General features: G+C 39.5%; 1 protein-coding gene across 9 annotated transcripts in view; it reads right to left on the bottom strand.

Moving 5' to 3' along the window:
* Positions 1-19,705, bottom strand: part of PRLR (prolactin receptor) — a 152,218-nt gene that overhangs the window by 70,255 nt on the left and 62,258 nt on the right. The gene's annotated exons all lie outside the window — the stretch shown is intronic.

The raw sequence follows: 19,705 nt of genomic DNA, 5'->3' as shown, positions 1-19,705 counted from the left end.
TTTGCTAAGTTTATAAAAGAGCTTTTCTTTCTAAAAGTAATGGGCCTTAGAATAATATGAGTATGACAAGAACAATTAAAAAACAACAACAACAACAACAACAAATTAATGGGCCGATCATAATCTTTTTCCAGCTCACAGTTTACTCACTGCTGTTAATTGAAATCATGTGTTCTGTAGACTTTTGCCTTCTCTTAGCTCTAACACTCATCATTAATACATTTCTATTTAAGGCACCGACTTTACATTCTTTTTTGTTTTGTATGCCACATATTTTCAACAAGCTTACAAAAAAAACCCCAAAACAACCAGTCCCTGAATCAGATGCTTCTTTATTTTATTTCATGCTTAAGATTTAGCATAGTGCTTGACACACAGTAGGTGCTTAACAGATATTTGTAAATGAACAAATGATTGAATCTTTATTGGGGCATTGTAGAACACTCTACAGTAAGTGAACAATTGAAAGGGGCTGTGATCCTTAGAAATGCAGGTAAACACAGAGATAATGTAATTTATGTGTTAAACGAGTACCAGAAAGTGAGAATAAAATCAAATTTAAAAAAACAAATTATTTTTAATTTAATTTAATATTTTCGAGATGAAGTCTTGCTCTGTCACCCAGACTGGGTGCAGTGGTACAATCTTGGCTCACTACAACCTCTGCCTCCCAGGTTCAAGTGATTCTTATGCCTCAGCCTCCCAAGTAGCTGATATTACAGGTGCAAGCCACCATCCTCAGCTATTTTTTTTTCTTTTTGTATTTTTAGTAGAGATGGGATTTAGCTATTTTTGCCAGGATCTCAAACTCCTGGCCTCAAGTGATCTGCCCACCTCAGCCTCCCAAAGTTCCTCCAATTACAGGTGTGAGCCACTGCACCTGGCCAAACTTTTAGGCAATGTTTTTAAAGAGATAGAGTCTCACTGTGTTGTCCAGGCTGCACTTCAAGCCCTGGTCTAGAGCGATCCTTCCACCTCAACCTCTTGAGTAGCTGGGACCACAGACGCACAAGGTAACTTTGCCTTTGATTTGCAGCATTTAGAGAAGACAGCCAGAGTTCCGGGAATAAAAAAGAGCAATGGGAACACTGTGTCTCTCAAATTACCATATGCATATTATTTACCATAGGGGTGAGACAAGTAATGAATACACTAGGAGAATGGTGCTCATCTTCCTTTGTATTCTTGATGAAATATCAGCCTTGTCAAATCATCCGGAAGTGAATATGATGAGCTGTGGAAAGCTAGTTCTCACATCAGCCTGCTTCAGCAGCCACTGAAAATCGATTTTCATAAACGTTTTATGCTGGAAAAGGGCACAGGAGCTTTCTGACTGCACAGAAATATTTATCTGTTTTTTCTATCATCTATTGCTGGAGCATTCAATTGTCCTGAGGGTGATTAAATGAAAGAAGAATGAAGACAAGAGATATGTTTCTCTCTTCTGTTCAATGAATTGTTGCAAGAAAAAGTGGACAACCCCTAATCTATGTCTACTGCACACCAGTAACTGCTTCCTTTCCAGCTAAGGGAAGAAGTCCCTACTCTACAGAACCTGAGGATTGGATGACTCTTTCGAGGTTGCCTATTCTTACCAAATGCACTCTTTGAGGCCTTTGTTGTGGCATGCCATATGTTAGAAGGTTCTTTGAACTTGTCTTGAGCATTTCCATGGCTTTCTCTATGCTTTTGTTCTACTTTGTATATAACACCATTGTTGCATTATTGCAACTTAGAAAATATGCTTGCTTTGCCCATATGACAATTAACACAGGAGTCTGCATTTACCTTTACATCTCTAAAACTTTGCCAAGGGCCTAGTTCATGGCAGGCCCTCAACAAATGTGCACTGACAAGGAAAGAACAACCAAAAGCTTAATAGTTCAAAGTAACACCTTTCTTCTCTTGTTAGAAACTTCTTCACAGAACTGCATACAAAATAGTCTGCATTTCTATTTGTCTATCAGTAACTCAGGCAATTGGAGGTTTTCAAAACATGGCTAATGCAGAGGGTATCTAAATGCTGTTGAGTAGAGAGAGATTTCTCTCCAAATTAATTAGGACAAATTAATTGTCCTTGCTAATTACTTTAAGCAGGGCTGTTCCCAACAGACAACATACAATTTCCTTAAGTTGCTGGTGGTGTGAACTGGTTGACAAAGAACCTCCATAAATCCTAGTACTTCATCCTAGTGCAACTTTGTCATGACCCTCAAAATCCATGATGATGGCATTCTTATGAAACTAGACCTGCTTGGTCACTTCCAGAATCAGATTCTACCAACCAGTCATTGTAGGCATTTAATTTGACATATTTAGTAACAACTATTTAGAAAGGACTACACTAGCCCTCAGGGTGGGGGATATCATAGAGAACATATATAGATTTAAAAAAATGAATTTCATGGTCCCAAGGAGCTCACAGTGTAGCAAGAAACAGGCATCCAAACAGATCAATTGCAGGGAGGGTTTGTAAGTGTATTGTTGAGTGTAGTTATTTTCTTCATGACGTTCCTCTCCTTGTAATGTGTGCATCATTTTATCATACTGCTGATTAAGTTTCTCCCATAAAGGGCTTTCCACTTTGAAGAAGAGACTCACTTTAACAGAGCCCTTTCCTAAGGACTATTGTGTTCAGTATATGGGTGGCTTCCTTATTTCCTAACTGAGGGCTGGGGAACACCTCCATGTCTCCCTCCTGTATGTGTCATCATTATAACTCCTTCTGAGAACAGAAGTCAGGAACACAGTGGGGCACCCCACAGATGGTCATGGTTTAGAAATGTGGAGACTTAATTCCTCTCTCTGCAGGAAAGGATGGAGGCCTCAGAATGTCTAGACTTAGAGTGATGAAAGACAACCTCAGTAGTTTTCTGAGACAAATGCTTCTGCTAGAGTGACTCTTTAATCCATCAGGCAATCAGATCAGTTTTCAGAAAATCCAGTTTGTGCTCTTATTTAGCCCTCTAAACCTTTATGGAGCAAGGTTTCTTTCATTCTTTTGCAAATGAGCTGGAGAAGATGCAAGGAAGATGGAAGTGGAGCTATCCAACTGGGTTGGGAACAGGAATCTACCCCCTTCACCACACACACACACACACACACACCCTAATCCTATCTAAACTCCAGGGCCAAGAATGGGAAAGGATGTTGAGGAGGAGAGTAGGATGCTGATCTGAGCACCATTCTCTCTTCCACGAAACGTCCCGTCTATCAAGCCATTATTAGAGGTCAGTTCCTTTTGTCCTACCAAAGGTAAATGACTAGTTATACAATTTTATGTTTCATAATTTCTTAAATATCAACCCAGCTAGAATAGTAGTGGAATAACAGCCACAGCTGGGAAAGTGAATGGTCATGTTTGTGATTGGTCCTGTTTCTGGGAGACCCACTGTTGTGAAGCTAGTTACCATATCCCTCAACTTTCCTGGAGATCTGCTGCTTTCAACTGTGCATGAGCAACATCATTGCCACGTCTCCCCTCATTTCTGGAAGCATGAAATGCCTTCTTACGTTCATAGGGATCTGCTACTATTTCCATCTCAGGAATTATAAAAACACAATTTTAAACAGCAAATTTCTTGCTTTGTTGAAATGAAATGTATTTTCATTTCATTCAACCAATTTTCACTCAAAGTAGGAATTGATAATCAGACAATTTATGTCTTGCGGGACAGAGCTTAACTGGGGACCAAATGGTAATGGGACTCCTGATAGTTAAAAACTGTGATTGTCCAATTTTCTTGGGATTAGTTGAGAAAAATGTTTTGTAAAAATCAGGGCCTCAAAATAAAGAATAAATCCTAAAACAAGAGTGGTAACCTTAAAACAATCACAATTTAAACGAACCAGAATACAGAAGAAACTCAAAGTACTATTGATTTTCATAAAATCCTTGGTTTATACATGGACAAATATATTCTAGTGCTTAAAAAAGAATAGACAATAATATGTGGCAAAAAAGAAAAACAAAAAACAACGGTTTGTCAAATTCATATGGTACTTTTTATGCAATCAAATGGATAACAAGATTGTCGCAGGACAGATGTGTCAGATTCACTATAGAATTAGAAGAAAATTGCTCTTGAAATCTCAGGAGGACAATATGTAAAATATATTTATATGTATAATAGAGATAGAAAAACAACAGAGAATTAATCATAGGTTTAAGTTTTATACTCATTTGTAAGGCAGTGAATTTTAGAGCTGTTTTGGCTAAGTTCCCTGAGTTGGATAATTTTGCAATCTACCCTTCTAAATATTTCAAACTGTCTTTTTAAAAAATTGCAGTTATTTTTGCCTTAATTATCTAGAAAACTGCTTCAATCTCCAGTTCACTTTGTATAATCAATTTTTAGATGTGGATTAATTAGTCCATACGTACCAACGATATTTTGACCATTCAATTTGGGCTGAAGTTGGAGTGTAGGGTTTTTGAGAATTGGTGATTTTTGTGCTTGGATGATGCCAATAAAGGGAGTAGAAGATTCAGTTTCTAGCCTTTCCCCTCCTGCCTCAAAAGGCTTAATTTTATCTGGGGTAGATAAGCACTGTTTGCTGAAAGCTACTATGTGAGCCGAGAAGGAGCAAGGACGGAAGAGAGTGAGTTTTGATGCTGAGCAGATTTGGGGTGGGATCCAAGCTCCCCTACTAATTGGTCATACCAACTTGGACAAGCTTTCTTCTTTAGAAGGTTTAGATTTTTCATTTGTAAGAGAAGAATAACAGCATTACCTGATACAATTGTTGCAAGGATTAAGTAACTGTAGATGAGCACCTGGTACAAAGTACATGCACAATAAATACTAATTCCTTCCTTCTCTCAGAAATGAAAGAATCTTTGAAAGCATTTATAATAGTTCAAATCTTGATTTTAATAGACTTTTAAAAACTCAACATTTTATAAAAATTAGATATTGCAAACAAGTTAATTCCTAGTTTTAAATATAACAATAACATGATTCGTACCTAAGTATAAAAAAAGAAACATATTACAGGTACCATGTAAGTTCTAAGGGATCTTGGAAGTATATACAGATTCAAAATTTTATATATGCAAAATATATACACATACACAGAATTTCTTTTATTTTTGAGGACAGATGATCCCTCTTAAGTTTTAAAAGAATGCTGTAAAATAGTGCCTTGGACTCCAAAGCACCAAATAAAGAAAGTTCATCATTTATGTAACTGAAATTCTTGGAAATCAAAATGTTGAGTTACTTAGTAACTATTTTAGTATAATCAGTATGCAGCTCTATGTACATCTGACCCACTTTAAAAGACCCAATATTTTATTATTGTGGGAGTTAAAGTTATCAGAATGTCTATTACCTGTTTTGCTTGTGGTTTTGATAGCATCTTTCTTTATTTCTTCTAACTCAGCCAAATGTGATACTCCAGATCTGAGGAGTAACTGTCTGACCTAGTTTGGAAGACCTAAGGAAGCTGTATAGTTTTAGAAAATTAAAACCTTTGATAATAATCCTATAAATATCCAGTTTTCATCTGTGATATATATATAGAATATAGAATACCGTGATAGAGTAGCAGACAACTAAGCTTCTTATGCAATTTCTGATAAGTGTTGTTGTTATTTTGGATACACTTCAAAATGTAAGAATCTCTGCTAAAGAGCTATAGTGACCCTAATTTATAGTTTTGTCATCTACTTGTTTATTTAAACACATCTTAAAGATACTACAATATTTCTAGTGTGTGCCTCCGATCAATGCCATTGCATTTACTATGATTTGCCTTTAAGTAAGAACTTGACCCAAATTATCAATAATTTAGACCTTTTCAGTGGGACATTTCATAGCATGATTTGGTGCACAGATTAATCAAGAGTAAAAGTGATTTTCTACATAGCCAAAATCATCCAGGAAGACAGCTACCTAGCCTTAAATAGGTGGTATTCTTGCTTCCATCTATCATAGAGCCCACTTCTTCCTCTTTATTCTTTCTTACCACAGAGTGAGGATCAGTCCACAGTTTTCCATTAGAAACACATTTTTTTCTGATTGAAGAAACACAAACAGGCCCCAAACAGCTCCTGATGGTTTTTGTTCTTGTCACTGTTGAAATGCAATGGTGGGCTCTGCTTTTGGAAAACAGAGCCCTTCTGCCTACGACTTAGGCACTTTTTGCAGACTTGCTATATAAATTTCCTTTAAAACAACAACAAACAGAATAATGCTGTCAGACTAACTATGCATGATAACTCTAAGCTGGATTAAAATGATTTAATATATAAGATAGTTAATTGCCGTGCAGTATTGAATTAAATTATCTACATTTTCTGAAAATACAGCTGCATGCTTAACAGTGGGTTATAAAGTTAAGGCCTACAAAGGGAAAGATATATGATAAATATTAGAAAGATATTAAAATACATATAATAGATACTTGACTGACCGTAGTATATGAAAACCATAAAGTGGGACCATAGGAGGTAAGAATAGTCTTACCTATTAAAAAAAAAAAGTCTTATTTCACATGCATTGGAGGGGACAGGACAAAGTACGAGCTGAAAGAGACATTTCTCCCCAGAATAATCAATGACAAAGCACCTGAAAGTTTAGTTTTCTAGAGTAAATGACATGTTGTTTTTGCGGAGCAGCTGCATTCCCTCCAGGAACAAGCTACTGATTGTTGCTTATAGTAGGCATATAAAACACCTTTGTTGGATGGATGAAGGAATGAAACTGATTTGATAAAGGGCAAACATCAGCAATGAGGGAAACTATAGGGTTTCACCATCCAGGCAATATCTCTGAGGCTATGGTAAACAATATTGCTATTTACCAATATTTTTCTGGCTCTCCTACCCTTCTGGGTACACAGGAGGGCCTTGCTGCTCTACTGGATTTGGGCATGGCTGTGTGAGCCATGAAGTATAAGCAAGAGTGACTTAAGTCCCTTCCAGCTGGTGGTTTCTGAGAGTAGTGTGTGAACCTCCACACTACTCTTGCCTCATAGCAATGGTGGTTGTGGAAAAGCTGTAAAATGGAAGCAGCAGTTTGGATTGCTAAGCCAACAAAAGAACAGCTGCTCTGGATAATTGTCTAGATTCACAGCCGACTTTGAGCAAGAAATAAACCATTGTTGTTGTAAGTTGATGCATGGAGGAGGATATATTTAATAGATGAGCCAGATGACCAATAATAGCTTGCATACAACTTCGGTGTGAATTTGACACTCTCCCATCCACAGGTGGAGTCTGTTCTCTCTTCCCCTTTGATCAGGGTGGCAAAAGTGATGCTGCATGACCACCATGACTCTGAGTAGTTTCTCTTAGAGCATCCATTGTCTCGGAATTCTTGTTCTCTGCATGCTCCCTCTCAGAATGCAGCCACAATACAGCCCAAGCCCCTGTGAGGGTTCACATATAGGTGTGTTTGTCAAGACCCCAGCTGATCTGAGTCATCTCAGCTGGGCACCAAAAATATGAGTAAGGAAACCTCCAGCTTATTTCATTTCCCAAGACATTTCAGTGTTCACAGTTGAGAACTCAGACATTACACAACAGACATAAGATGTCACCACTGTGTTGTGTCTTATTTCCTGACTCACAGAACTTGTGAGTACAAAAAAATGATTGCTGTTTTAAACAAGTTTTGGGGTTGTTTGTTATAAAGCAACTAGTTGACAAGAACAAACTGCTGGAGCTGGTTTGTTACCACACCATAATTTATCCCATCCTAATAGAAAGGTGTTTTTCAGAAATTCACAAAGTGTATGTAACAAAGTAAGATGAAAAGTACTATTTTCAGGTTTTTTTGGTGTTAATGTCTTCTTTGGTACCACCATTCTAGAGAATTTATGCAGGTGTAATCTGTGTGATCCATTCTCCTGGACTATAAACCAAATTTCCATTGTCTCATTCATGTATGTAAGCTTTTGTAAGCTGAAGTCACTGGGGCATAGCAATTTTTACTATTTTATCCGGCAAGATTTATTCTGCAAATAACTGTATCCCTCTGTGCCTCAAGGAAATAAATGGTATATTAAAGGATATTGATGCATGATAAGATGCATGAATAAAACTGGGAGGCTTATATTGCGGGACAATTGATGTGTCAGAATAGGTGGTGTCTACACTATTACCATATTAGATGCGGGTTTCAGATATTGCTATGTAGATTGAGAGACTTAGGAAATATTGCTCCCTCTCACCTTCAAATTATCACAAAATTTTAGCATAGAAGAAGATTGCCAATATTGTACACAATGATAATAGTAATGAATTAGCTGACTTTCAAGGTTCTACACCTCTAAAGACAAATGAACACCATGAATCCACACTAGTACAAGTACTAGCTGAGTAAGGTCTAGTTCACAGCTTCTTAATTAAACTTTGTAGGCCAGTTTCATTCTTCACAATATATTGGGAGTCATGTACCCTAGAGAAAATATAACATGCATATTTTTAGTTTGCCAAGAAGTCAAAGTAAATATTCCAACAAAAGAAAAAAAAAACAATCCAGAGCAAGGAACTAACCCTCCTCTGAAGACAATGATATACATGATCATTTCATGTCATTCATTTCTCTCTCACAGCAACAAGCCAGGCAAAATGAAGAGAAGTGGATAACGGCCCCTGTACTGGGCCCTTGTTGTTGATGTGTACATTGCCTAAGTATCGCATGACTTAACAGATGCAGGCTAGGGTACTGGCAGGCATGGAACTTGTTATCCATAAGAACTGGAATTAAATCACAGTTCCTCTGTTACCATACTGTTTAACCTTAAGCAAATAACTTTTTAATGTCTCAATTTCCTTCTCTTTGATATGGACACAATAGTATGATCCTTCAGGGTTCTTCTGAATAGGGAAATCATGTATACAAAGTGCCTGGTATAACATGAGCACTTAATAAAGGATGGCTATCATTATTATATTTTAATAAAAAAGATGATTAGTAGCAATCCTTCCAATACAAAGCTATACAGATTAAATAATCTTTGGATTACAGAATCTACCAGTTAATTTGCTTCTTGATAACTTGCTGAGGGAACTACAATTTTGGATTCTAGGTGAAGGCTTTATAATGTTCTTTTATCTTGCTGTCTTGTGTTGCCCCCAAGGCCAATTCATCTGAGATTGTCTCTCTCAAAAGATATGTAATGATCAGCTTGAAAGCTGCCTGTCCAGGTCTGTGGGCCAAAGATTTAGCTCTCATCTTTTTTTTCTTTTTTTTTGAGATGGAGTTTCGCTCTTGTTACCCAGGCTGGTGTGCAATGGCACGATCTCGGCTCACTGCAACCTCCGTCTCCTGGGTTCAAGCAATTCTCCTGCCTCAGCCTCCCGAGTAGCTGGGACTACAGGTGTGCATGACCATGCCCAGCTAATTTTTGGATTTTTAGTAGAGATGGGGTTTCACCATGTTGACCAGGCTGGTCTCGATCTCTTGACCTCGTGATCCACCCATCTCGGCCTTCCAAAGTGCTGGGATTATAGGCATGAGCCACCGCACCCGGCCCTAGACTCTCATCTTCAAGGCCTTATTCCTCACAAAAGCCATATGTAAAACTGGCTGGGAAGTGGTAATTTCCTTCTGAGCTTTCGTCAGTGACACTAAAATGATTGCTATTATATAACAAGTGAATGGAGGAAGTGATTTGCTAGCCAATGATTCATACACACAGCTAGCATTGCTAGAACTAAGAAATTCTAAGAAATTCTAAGAAAATTAAGAAATTCTTTGATTAGCTCAGGGTAGGTTACTGCTTTGATGAGTGTCTTTTCCCATTTCTTGCTCATCACTCTGCCAACTGTTCCCCACCATTGTAAACACACACATTACATACACACACACACACACACTCTCTCTCTCTCTCTCTCTCACACACCATTATTATTTCTGCAAGGCTACAGGAAGTCAGCTGCCTTACCCGAGTGCGGTCCTCTAGACCCAAAAATGATGGATGCCCATTTGGTCAAGTCTGAGAGGAATTTCAATCCCAAATGTCATCCCAGGTTGCCCTACTTGCAGCAAAGTCTGTTGGTAACGAGGTTCCTTGGTTCCAGAAAGAGCCCACTGAACAGATTTTAAAACCAATTATACAAAACAGATGATTCCTTTAATTGGTTTTGATAATTTTCTCAGATCTCAGAAGATATGTTAACAGCTTCAAATAATTGTAGCTTACCAAAATGAGATACCAAAGTTTAAGATTAAATAAAATATATGTGAATATATTTCCTACATCAAATGGAAGGAATAGTTTCTAGGTAGAAAACTCATAGAATTATAGAACTCTGAAGCTTAAAGTCCTCTGAGAAGTAAAGGTGTCTAAATTCTTGTTTTATATTTGAGGAAGCAAGGACTCTGAAAGCTTGCACTGGATGCTTAAATAACTCAGGCATAGAAACTCCTGGAGACTTGGAAAATGATCTCTCAACTATTTTAGTGCCTAAATACTTTTTGACACATTTCTAACTTTGTAGTTATTGAGTATCACTCTGTCCTTCCTATTTTTCACTCATTTATTTATGTATTTATGATAATCATAAAGGATCTGAGGTCAAGTCCTTCATATATGTAGAAATATTACTGACTCTGGTGAGGTTGCAGAGAAAAAGGAATGCTTTTTTGCTGTTGGTGGGAGTATAAATTAGTTCAACCATTGTGGAAGACAGTGTAGCAATTTCTCAAAGACCCAGAGGCAGAAATACCACCCGACCCAGCAATTCCATTACTGAGTACATATCCAAAAAAGGAATATGAATCATTCTATTATAAAGATCCGTGCATGCATATGTTCATTGCAGCACTGTTACAATAGCAAAGATATGGAATCAACCCAAATACCCATTAATGATAGACTGAATAAAGAAAATGTGGTACATATAGACCATGGAATACTATGTACCCATAAAAAGGAATGAGATCATGTCCTTTGCAGGGACATGGATGGAGCTGGAAGCTGTTATCCCCAGCAAATTAATGCAGGAACAGAAAACCAAACACCGCATGTTCTCACTTATTAGTGGGAGAGGAATGATGAGAACACATGAACATATTTTGAGGAAAAACACACACTGGGACCTGTTGGGAGAGGGGGTGAAAGGAGCGAGAGCATCAGGGAGAATAGTTAATGGATGCTGGGCTTAATACCTAGGTGATGAGATGATCTGTGCAGCAGACCACCATGGCCCATGTTTACTCATGTAACAAACCTGCATATCCTGCAAATGTGTCCCTGAACTTAAAAGCTAAAGATAAAAAATATTAAATCATATGAATATATAAATATACCTTTACAGCTTTTATAAAAAAGAAATGTTACTGACTACCAGCAGGAATGCTTGTTTTTTGAACTGCCTTCTCAATAACAGTGATGGATCTACACTTTCTTGCCTGATTCATGTTGTAATCAATTCTACTCATTTGTGAAGCTGAGGTGAGGTGTGTGGCCAAGAAACAGATGAAGCCAATTTGTACACACATGCAAAAAGAGCACCTCATTAATTTCAGAATATAACCAATTGTGCTAACTGGTTTCACCTCTTTGATCACACAAGCCACAGTTCAAAAAACCTATAAACTACTGGTAGCAAGGAAGAATAATGAATAAGGGTATGAGTTATGATGCCCTTGTAAGAACAAATATTTGTTTGACAAAGCTGTTAAAAATGGAAGCATTCATCCTTAATGATACCTGGGAGTTGGATGCTGTTTCATAGTTGATGAAATGGGTAACCATCATCTTTAAGATGTAGAAATTGAGGATTCACAGGATTAAAGGAGCTGCTGGGGATTCCAATGTTAATGAGTCACTCCCAAGGCTTGAAACTAGGACCAGGGCTTATTCGACTGTGACCTGGTGATTTTAGGCTCTTAGCTTTAGAAAAAAGGTACAATGGCTTACAAAGATATTTCTAACTCATTATTAAAATGAAATTCAAACAAAAGATAATTTATGATTTCACAAAGTTTTCTCCAGCTGTAAACATTAGTGAAGGAAAAACTATATAAATGCACAGATTTTTACAGATTGCTTACATGGGCAGAACAATACAAGTTCATCTTCCTTACTTGGTAATGTTTGTTTTTACCATATTCCAAATCATTTGGGTGCTTATTTTGATTACCACCTGTAATATAGTTTATAATTATGTTTACTGCCATGTTACCAAATAACTAAGTCAGTTAAACTGTTGACTCCATCTCTCCAGTTGCTCAGGATAAAAACAAAAACAAAAACAACAACAACAACAACAACAACAACAACAAAAACCTTTGAATGATCCTTGATTTCCTTCTCTCTCTCATTTACTCCAATCCAACCCAAAGGTGAATCCTGTTGACTCTATTTTTAAATGAGATTTTAAAAAATGCAATTTCCTCTCACTTTCCTTACTTGAACCACCTAGGTCTAAGTGATATTTGCCTGGATAAATGTCTGCATTAGCCTCCCAGTGGGTCTCCCTGCCTCTCTCCTTGCCCTTCAGTTTATTTTTAACACAGGAGCCAGTATACTTCTTTCAGAATGCAAGTTAAATCATATGACTTTTCTGTTCAAAACTGCTTCCCATCTCATTCAAAGTAAAAGTCAAAGTTATACAATGACCTACAAGACTCTTCAGGATCTGGCCTTCAGGCATCCCTCTGAAATCACCTCCTACCAACACTTTCCCCACACTTATATGGACCACATTTGGCCAGTATGGTCTTCTTGATGCTCCTGAACATACCAGGCAGGGGTTCCTGAGGCCAGGGCTTATAAACTTACTGTTCCTGCTGTCTACAATGCTCTTCTTCAAATGTCTTTCATGGATTGCTCTCTCAGCTTACTGTGCTCAAAGTTATCATGTGTGCGAGTCCTTTATCAGTTCTGCCTTTTGACCTAGGTTGGAAGGGATTTCTCTTCTCCAAACTTCTAGGCAACATTCTGAGTTCCAAGAGCTCCTGCCCCTGTGGCCCTGAACCCACTTCCAAGACATGCAGACTGTGAGATGAAACCTCATGGAAGAATTACACATGCTAGGTGGGTCTGCTTTTCACTAAAGCTTCCTCAAGTCTTGTGACTCTACTCTTTCTCCCAGGATGTCTTGTTGCATCCTTAATTTAGCTCCTAATTCAAAGCCAAGCTCATGGACTATTTCAGGCTCTGGACCATGAGCTTAGCTCTGAACGAGGAGCTAAATTGGGAATGCAATGAGATGTCCTGGGAGAAAGAGTATAGTCACAAGACTTGAGGAAGCTATTGTCCTGCCTGAGCATTCTGTCCCTAGACACATCAATACCAGGCTGTTCTTTTCCTGCAGATGGTCCTGCAAAACTTTCCTTGATGGAAACTGTATGTCTGAGGCCAGAGCCGTATCTTATATCTGAAATATGCACTTCTTACCAGGTCTGGGGGCAGAACCTACTGGTGGTCCACATTTATTATCAGCACAATATCCTGCTGACTTCCTATAGAAGGCCTAGATTTTGGGAGTAGTGAGCATCAGGATATTTCAAGGGGGCTGAGGGATAGATGCTACCATATCCATCCTGACCACCATTTCCCGGTTGATGTCAACCCCTTCCAGGGAGGACTTGCCCCCTTCCCTTCACAGAGCTGAGTTTGATGGCTCTTCAGGGTTACTTATGCCACATCCAATATAAGTACAGAACAAAGATGAGGAAGCTCAGCACAGGGTCACAGCATGTCCATACTGGACAGGGCCGTAGGTCCTCATTCATTCAACACCTTCTTCTACTCATGGAAACCTGAAGTCCCAACAAGACACTCAGGCATCTGCTTTAAGCACACACACCCTCATCTCCTCAGTCACTGAAAGGCCTGAAAAGGCAAGGGAAAAAACAAAGAAATAAAATTCCCTTTTATCCTTGGAACTAAAATTTCCCTCCTTGAAAAGACATCTGTCTTCATATTTTAATACTACTTTTCGTGAGTTTTGGCAGCCTTTAAAGGGCACCTTAAAAATACTTTTTCTGTGTGTGTTCTCGCTAATACCTTCTTCCCAGCTGAGAAATCTGATTAATTTTCCATTAATACATTAATTAAAAATTTGTTCCTTTCTTGTTATTTTCTCCCCATGGTATGAAGCTCCCTCTATAAGCCAAATTTATCCGCTAGCTTCACATTTTGAGTATTTAGAGAACCTGTGGATTGTGCTGAAAATGGTGGTTCTTTTCTCAAAGTCGGGGCTGGCAGGGATGTTAGCAATGGCATCCAAGTCTTTGTACTATCTATATTCTCACACTAGCAGAGGAAGATGAATGCTCTTACTCCTGTCATCTTTGATCCATGAAAGGTAGACCTCCAGCACCCTGAGCAGGCGTCGCAGTCTACCGCAATGGCTTGTATGCCTGCCGTTTATTTTTTACCTTCCTGAAGTAGACCATGTGTGTATTGCGAGCAGGAGAGGGTCTTTTTGGCTTGTGTTATTTCCAGTTATAACCCAGTGAAAGGAAGGAAAGACGATGATTGGGGAATGAAGAAGGAATCCAGAAATGTCTAAGGATAACTGATGAGTCACAGTATGGCTTCTGATTTGCTTACTGTTTATAAAAGCCATATTCATATTAAGTAGACAAGAATAATTTACTAGCATAGTCCACAGCTTTGAGTTTTACGCCTGTCCCACATGCTTGTTTTCAGAACTTCCTTTTCCTCACTCCCCCATGATTCTAGTGGGAGTGTTAACCCACAGGCTTACCTTGCCCAATGAAGGGATGAACATGTGCCCCTTGCTGGCCAGTGAGTGTACCCAAGCCCCTCTGGACTCATTGCTAAGTCCAAGAGTGAGCACACAACTCAAGCAAGGACAGTGGGTTCTTTTTATGCAGACAGACTCTGGGAGAGAATCTCTTTCCTTCTGGGATTGTGAGCTGCAAGGAACTTATGAACCTGAAAAAGCTGGAGCCCACCTTTCATTCCACATGGAGAAAGCTTGTCAGAGCAGGAAGTCAACGCAGATGAAAGCAGAGATAAGAGAGAGGAAGCGAAAGAGAGAGGGTAGCTGCTGCTCAAACACTGCATGCAATTATGTCTGAAGATCAATCCACAGTTCAGATTTTTGAGCTAATGGATTTATTTTTGTTTAGGTCTGTTTGAGTTACACTTACAACCAAAAATGCTTGATAACAAGGTGACACTGAACCAGCGTAAGTGATTGAGAGGGGTTTCATGTTCTACAGTGTGGAAAAAGCAATATGAGTCAGAGTTCCTGGCCTCATGGAAGGGATCTGGATTACAGTTCTAGTGACCCACTCATAGCCCTTCACCCTGCACTGGCTCCAGCCAAAAGTCACCACTGTGGCAAGTAACTGCTTTGGCATCTTTTGGCCTTCTCTTGGCCTCCAGAGAACCATTACGGCTCCCTCTTTTCTTCTGAGAGTCCTCCAGTCAAGAAAAGAAAAAAAAAAGGCAAAAAGCATTTTCTTCTTGGCTTAGACCCATTGCCCCCATCGAAGTCAGAAAAACTACAGACCTGCATCTGCTTATAACCCAGAAAAAACTAGAGTGTCACCAGAGAGCCCTCCACTCTACTGAGACAAATAAATAGTGTCAGCAGGACAGAAAGTCTTTGAATTTCAAGGGAATGCTTGGCCGTTAAGCAAGCATGTTAAGTTAGCAAACAAGTCTGGCCTGTCCAAGCACTGTGCCACCAGAGCTCAGGCAGACCCAAGGAATGTGGCAAATTCCTTGAGGCGGTTGTTTATATAGAAACCCAAGTACTTCCTTTCATTGTAACAGCTTAGTTCATGATCTTGGTATGGGGTTTTAGGGCATTTTCTGTATTTTCCACTAAAGCTATGTTAACAAGCAACATTTGTACTTTCTTTTCTCTTCTGTTATGGATTGCAACCCAAGCCACCAATACTTGGGACAATATCACGGGCATTTGTGGCTGGGTCTGCATTTGTCAGAGGACTTCTCTTCGGTCCTCTTCTAAGTTAGCCCTGGGACTTTAGTCATACCTAGAATGACTTTTATTAAATAAGGCATGTTAGAGATGAACTATAAAAGTGACCCAATTGTACAGTCTAATGTGACAACACTCTTGCAGAGGAAAAGTGACTGAGACGGGGAAAGGAGCCGGAGAGGAAGAGCATTACCCATGGTACAGGAGCAATTCTCTCAAGGGCTGAGCTGTGTTACTCTGTAACAGAGGCAGGCAAACTACTGCTCTGGACCAGCTCCAGTTCACCATCAAGCTAAAAAATGATTTTGACATTTTCGAATAGTTGAAAACATTTTAAAATGAAATATCTTGTGACATGTCACAATTGTATGAAATTTCTATTTCAGTGTTAATTCATGAAGTTTTACTGGAACACAGCCATGCCTATTCCTTTACAAAGTATCTATGACTGCCTTCATGATACAATGACAGAGTCGGGTAGTTGGTGAAAATCCCTTTGAAAAATTTAATCAGTGAGAAAATTACGGCAGTGAGGGAGATCTGATCTAGCCATCCCTGCTCTTACCTTTAGTGGTCAAGCTGCCTTAATTATTCCTGGGCTTAGGCCAAGATAACTTTGGAAGACCTTTCTGTTATAGTTCAAATGATAATAGCCCTTCCCTCAAAGTCAGCTATCTTTGTGAAGCTATGAGAAACCCTCAGTCTTTGGGGAGGAGAGGAGCCTGAATTCCGCTAAGGTGTAGGCTGGTCACAAGATCTGCAAATTCCCTAATTACTCCTGCAGATAACAGATAACATCACTATTGCAGATTGGCCTTTTGAGATATCCTTTCAGATTTTTGCCTGTCTGGCACAGATGGCTCCACTTGCACACAGGTTCACCTGGACCTGCCAAACCACCCCGATGGCTCCACCTGTAAGTGAATCAGCTCAAGAGGATAGCTTTGACCCCTTATGATTTATTCTCTGCTTCAACCAATCAGCAGCAAGCACCCATTTCCTAGCCACCCCCACCTCTTCCCCCAAACTGTCTTTTAAAAACCGCTAGCCGACAGGCCTTCGATAAGACTGATTTGAGTAATAACTCTGTCTCTCACATGGTGTGGCCAACCTGGTGTCAATTAAACTCTTTATTGCCATGCTGTGGTCTTTGTGCAGTGGGCAGGAAGAACCCATTGGGCAGTTACGTTTTATAGAGGCCATTTAACCTGCAAAAACAAAATTATTTCTACGTAGAGAGTTACAAACATCATCTGCTGACCCTTTCTCTGCAAAGTTCTTTCTTCCAGGGCTATTGATTACATTGCTATCCCTTGGAAGACATCAGAGAAGCATATGATACAATGAAGAAAAGCAACCAGAATTGTCATTCTGGCTTCATGCCCAGCCACCTGTGCAACCCTAGAAAGTGATTTAACTCTTGTCCAGCCTTACTTCCCTCCTGTTGTACCTTATTTTAGAGCTGGTAACTTCATTTCAACTCTAAAAATTATCTGATCTTGCAAAAGCCTGGTTGCAAAGGAATAGGTTGGATGGTTGGGAGCACATTCATCATGACCAAAGATTAATGCTAGGAAAGGGGCCTAGGCAGGGTCTTCGTTCTACAAAAGTATACAGCATCACTGCTTTATGAGGCACCCTGATCTCTAAAATCACCACTTTATCCACATGACTTTATTTTCAAAACTGTGGCCATAATCACAGAATCAAAGTGAGTTAAAAAATCAGAGGACCCAGATGAATATATTCCAACTTGCCAAATGCGTTGTCTTGAAAATATCTGATCATGGTGCCAGTCACAAAAAACGCATTAATCTGGCCTAACTGGTGAGGTTTCTTGCTTCATCAGGTAAGTTACTTTTTGTTTTCTCAGAGGGTAGTGCTGGCTTGCATTATCTGGATAAATGCCCCGTCTGGCCTCTTGGCTCGGCTAATGAAGATCTGGCTAGAGCTAGCACGCTTGGCAGCCCAGATTTGAGAAATAAAACTTGCAGAGAAGATAATTTTGCAAGTGATAGATTCTTTTCCTTGTGAGCCTTAAAACACTATTGACCTTAGATCTTTTCCAAAATTCTTGTGAGACAGAAAAAGCTTGAGGTTTGTCAGGTGATACTTTTTAAAGCCAATTTTCCAAGGCTTTGAAAAACTCAAGCTGCTGTGGATTTAGCACCTAATCGTATTCGTCTGTGGACGTGATTCACAGTCACAATAAATAGCTGCTGCTTTTCCAGTGAGTCCTGTGCATCAAGAAAAATCCTGAGCATTTAATTCTAACATTTGTCACAAGACCTGCCAACCCTTACCCTTTCCAGTAACAAAAAGCTTGTCAATGATTATGATGAATTAAGTTCTGGTTAAAACGTAAGTGTGGCACACAAGAAAATCTCTCTACCTTAGCATTACTGTTTTGTAAGCTTCAATGTTATTTTACCTCTCTGCGAGATCAAAAAATATTTTATATTTAAGATTGGCTCCAAAAACAAATCACAAAGTTTGAGTAGCTCAAATTCATAGGGCTCAACAGTCTTCCTACCCAAAGGAGCTTCTTGGCTTCTAGGGTATATTTTGTATACTTTTCATCCATATTTTGAGGAAATATGTACAAGGATTTTCCATTCAAATAAGCAGAAATACAAAGGTAGCATAACCATGAATTTTACTGGATTCTTATGAAACTATGTGAGAGCACTAAGTATGTAATCACATACATGCCCTCCGAGGAGACTTCTCCTCAGGACGATGGTCTCAGAATGCAAGGCTTCTCCAGACAAAGAGAATCAGAGCTGAGCAGGATCTCAGAGATGAGCTGGTCCAGCTGTTTCATACCCCAGATGAAGAGTGGGGGGCTCTGGAGGGGAGCAACTGGCCTGAGTGAGCAGCACACTGGCTGCAGAACTGGATCCAGGGTCCACCTCTTCACATGCCTCTTCTCTGGGTCTCCTGAGCAGTTTCCTCTACCCCATCTCCAATGTGACCCCTTGTAAATAAAATGATTCACTGTTTTAAAAATCATTGCCATGTGGGTGGAAGGGGAGTATGTTGATCTATTCCAATGAACATTTTGAGTGAATTTGCCTGTGTTTTCTTTCTGTGGATCTTGTTGAATCACATATTACTCTGCAACTGAGAGTCCTTTAGAGACAGCCAGGTGAAAAGGGGTCCCCAGATAACTCCAACCAGCTTGCATACTGGGAGGAACACACACTGGGATGGGGCAACAGAAGTTGGCACAGTTTGCAGCAGGGAGGAGCCTGGTCCTTCCTCTTCCTGGGTGGTACCTTGGATTCAGTCTGTGAGGCCAGAAGTGTTCCGGCAGGGACTCTGGCTTTGCAGAGGGTCCCTGTTTCTCTCCCCCCTCCACTTTATTCCCAATAAATTCCATTTTTCTCTCCCCCTTCAAATCATCTGTGAGCCTAATTTTTCATGGCTGTGCAACAAGGACCTAGCTCTTAGCTGAACTAAGGAGAAAGTCCTACTACACTTTGGTATGATTTGCACTAGCAGATAACAAGGCCCTGAGTCTTCCTGAAAGTCTGCCAGAATGATGTGGGCTTTACTTTGCCTGAACGTTAGGACTCAGCAAATCCAGAGGAATGCCACTTCCTGAGGAGCAGCTAGGAGATGCGAGATAGTGACAAGTGAACTGTACATTCAGGCTTCATAAAAGAAAGGCTTACATTAGAACATCAGTAGAAGGAGGAAGAGCAGTGTCTTTTAAAAGTTGTATTCACTGCTGGTATTATCAGAGTGGAATTTGCAAGGCAAAGGGTCAGAGACGTGGCAAGTGCTACAGGGAGAGGTGTTTGCCTAAAGGAAGTA

The sequence above is a fragment of the Saimiri boliviensis genome, chromosome 1 (assembly GCF_048565385.1).
Source record: "Saimiri boliviensis isolate mSaiBol1 chromosome 1, mSaiBol1.pri, whole genome shotgun sequence".
Classification (NCBI taxonomy): Eukaryota; Metazoa; Chordata; class Mammalia; order Primates; family Cebidae; genus Saimiri; species Saimiri boliviensis.
The sequence above is the reverse complement of the archived record's forward strand: the minus strand, read 5'-3'. Positions and strand labels throughout refer to the sequence as shown.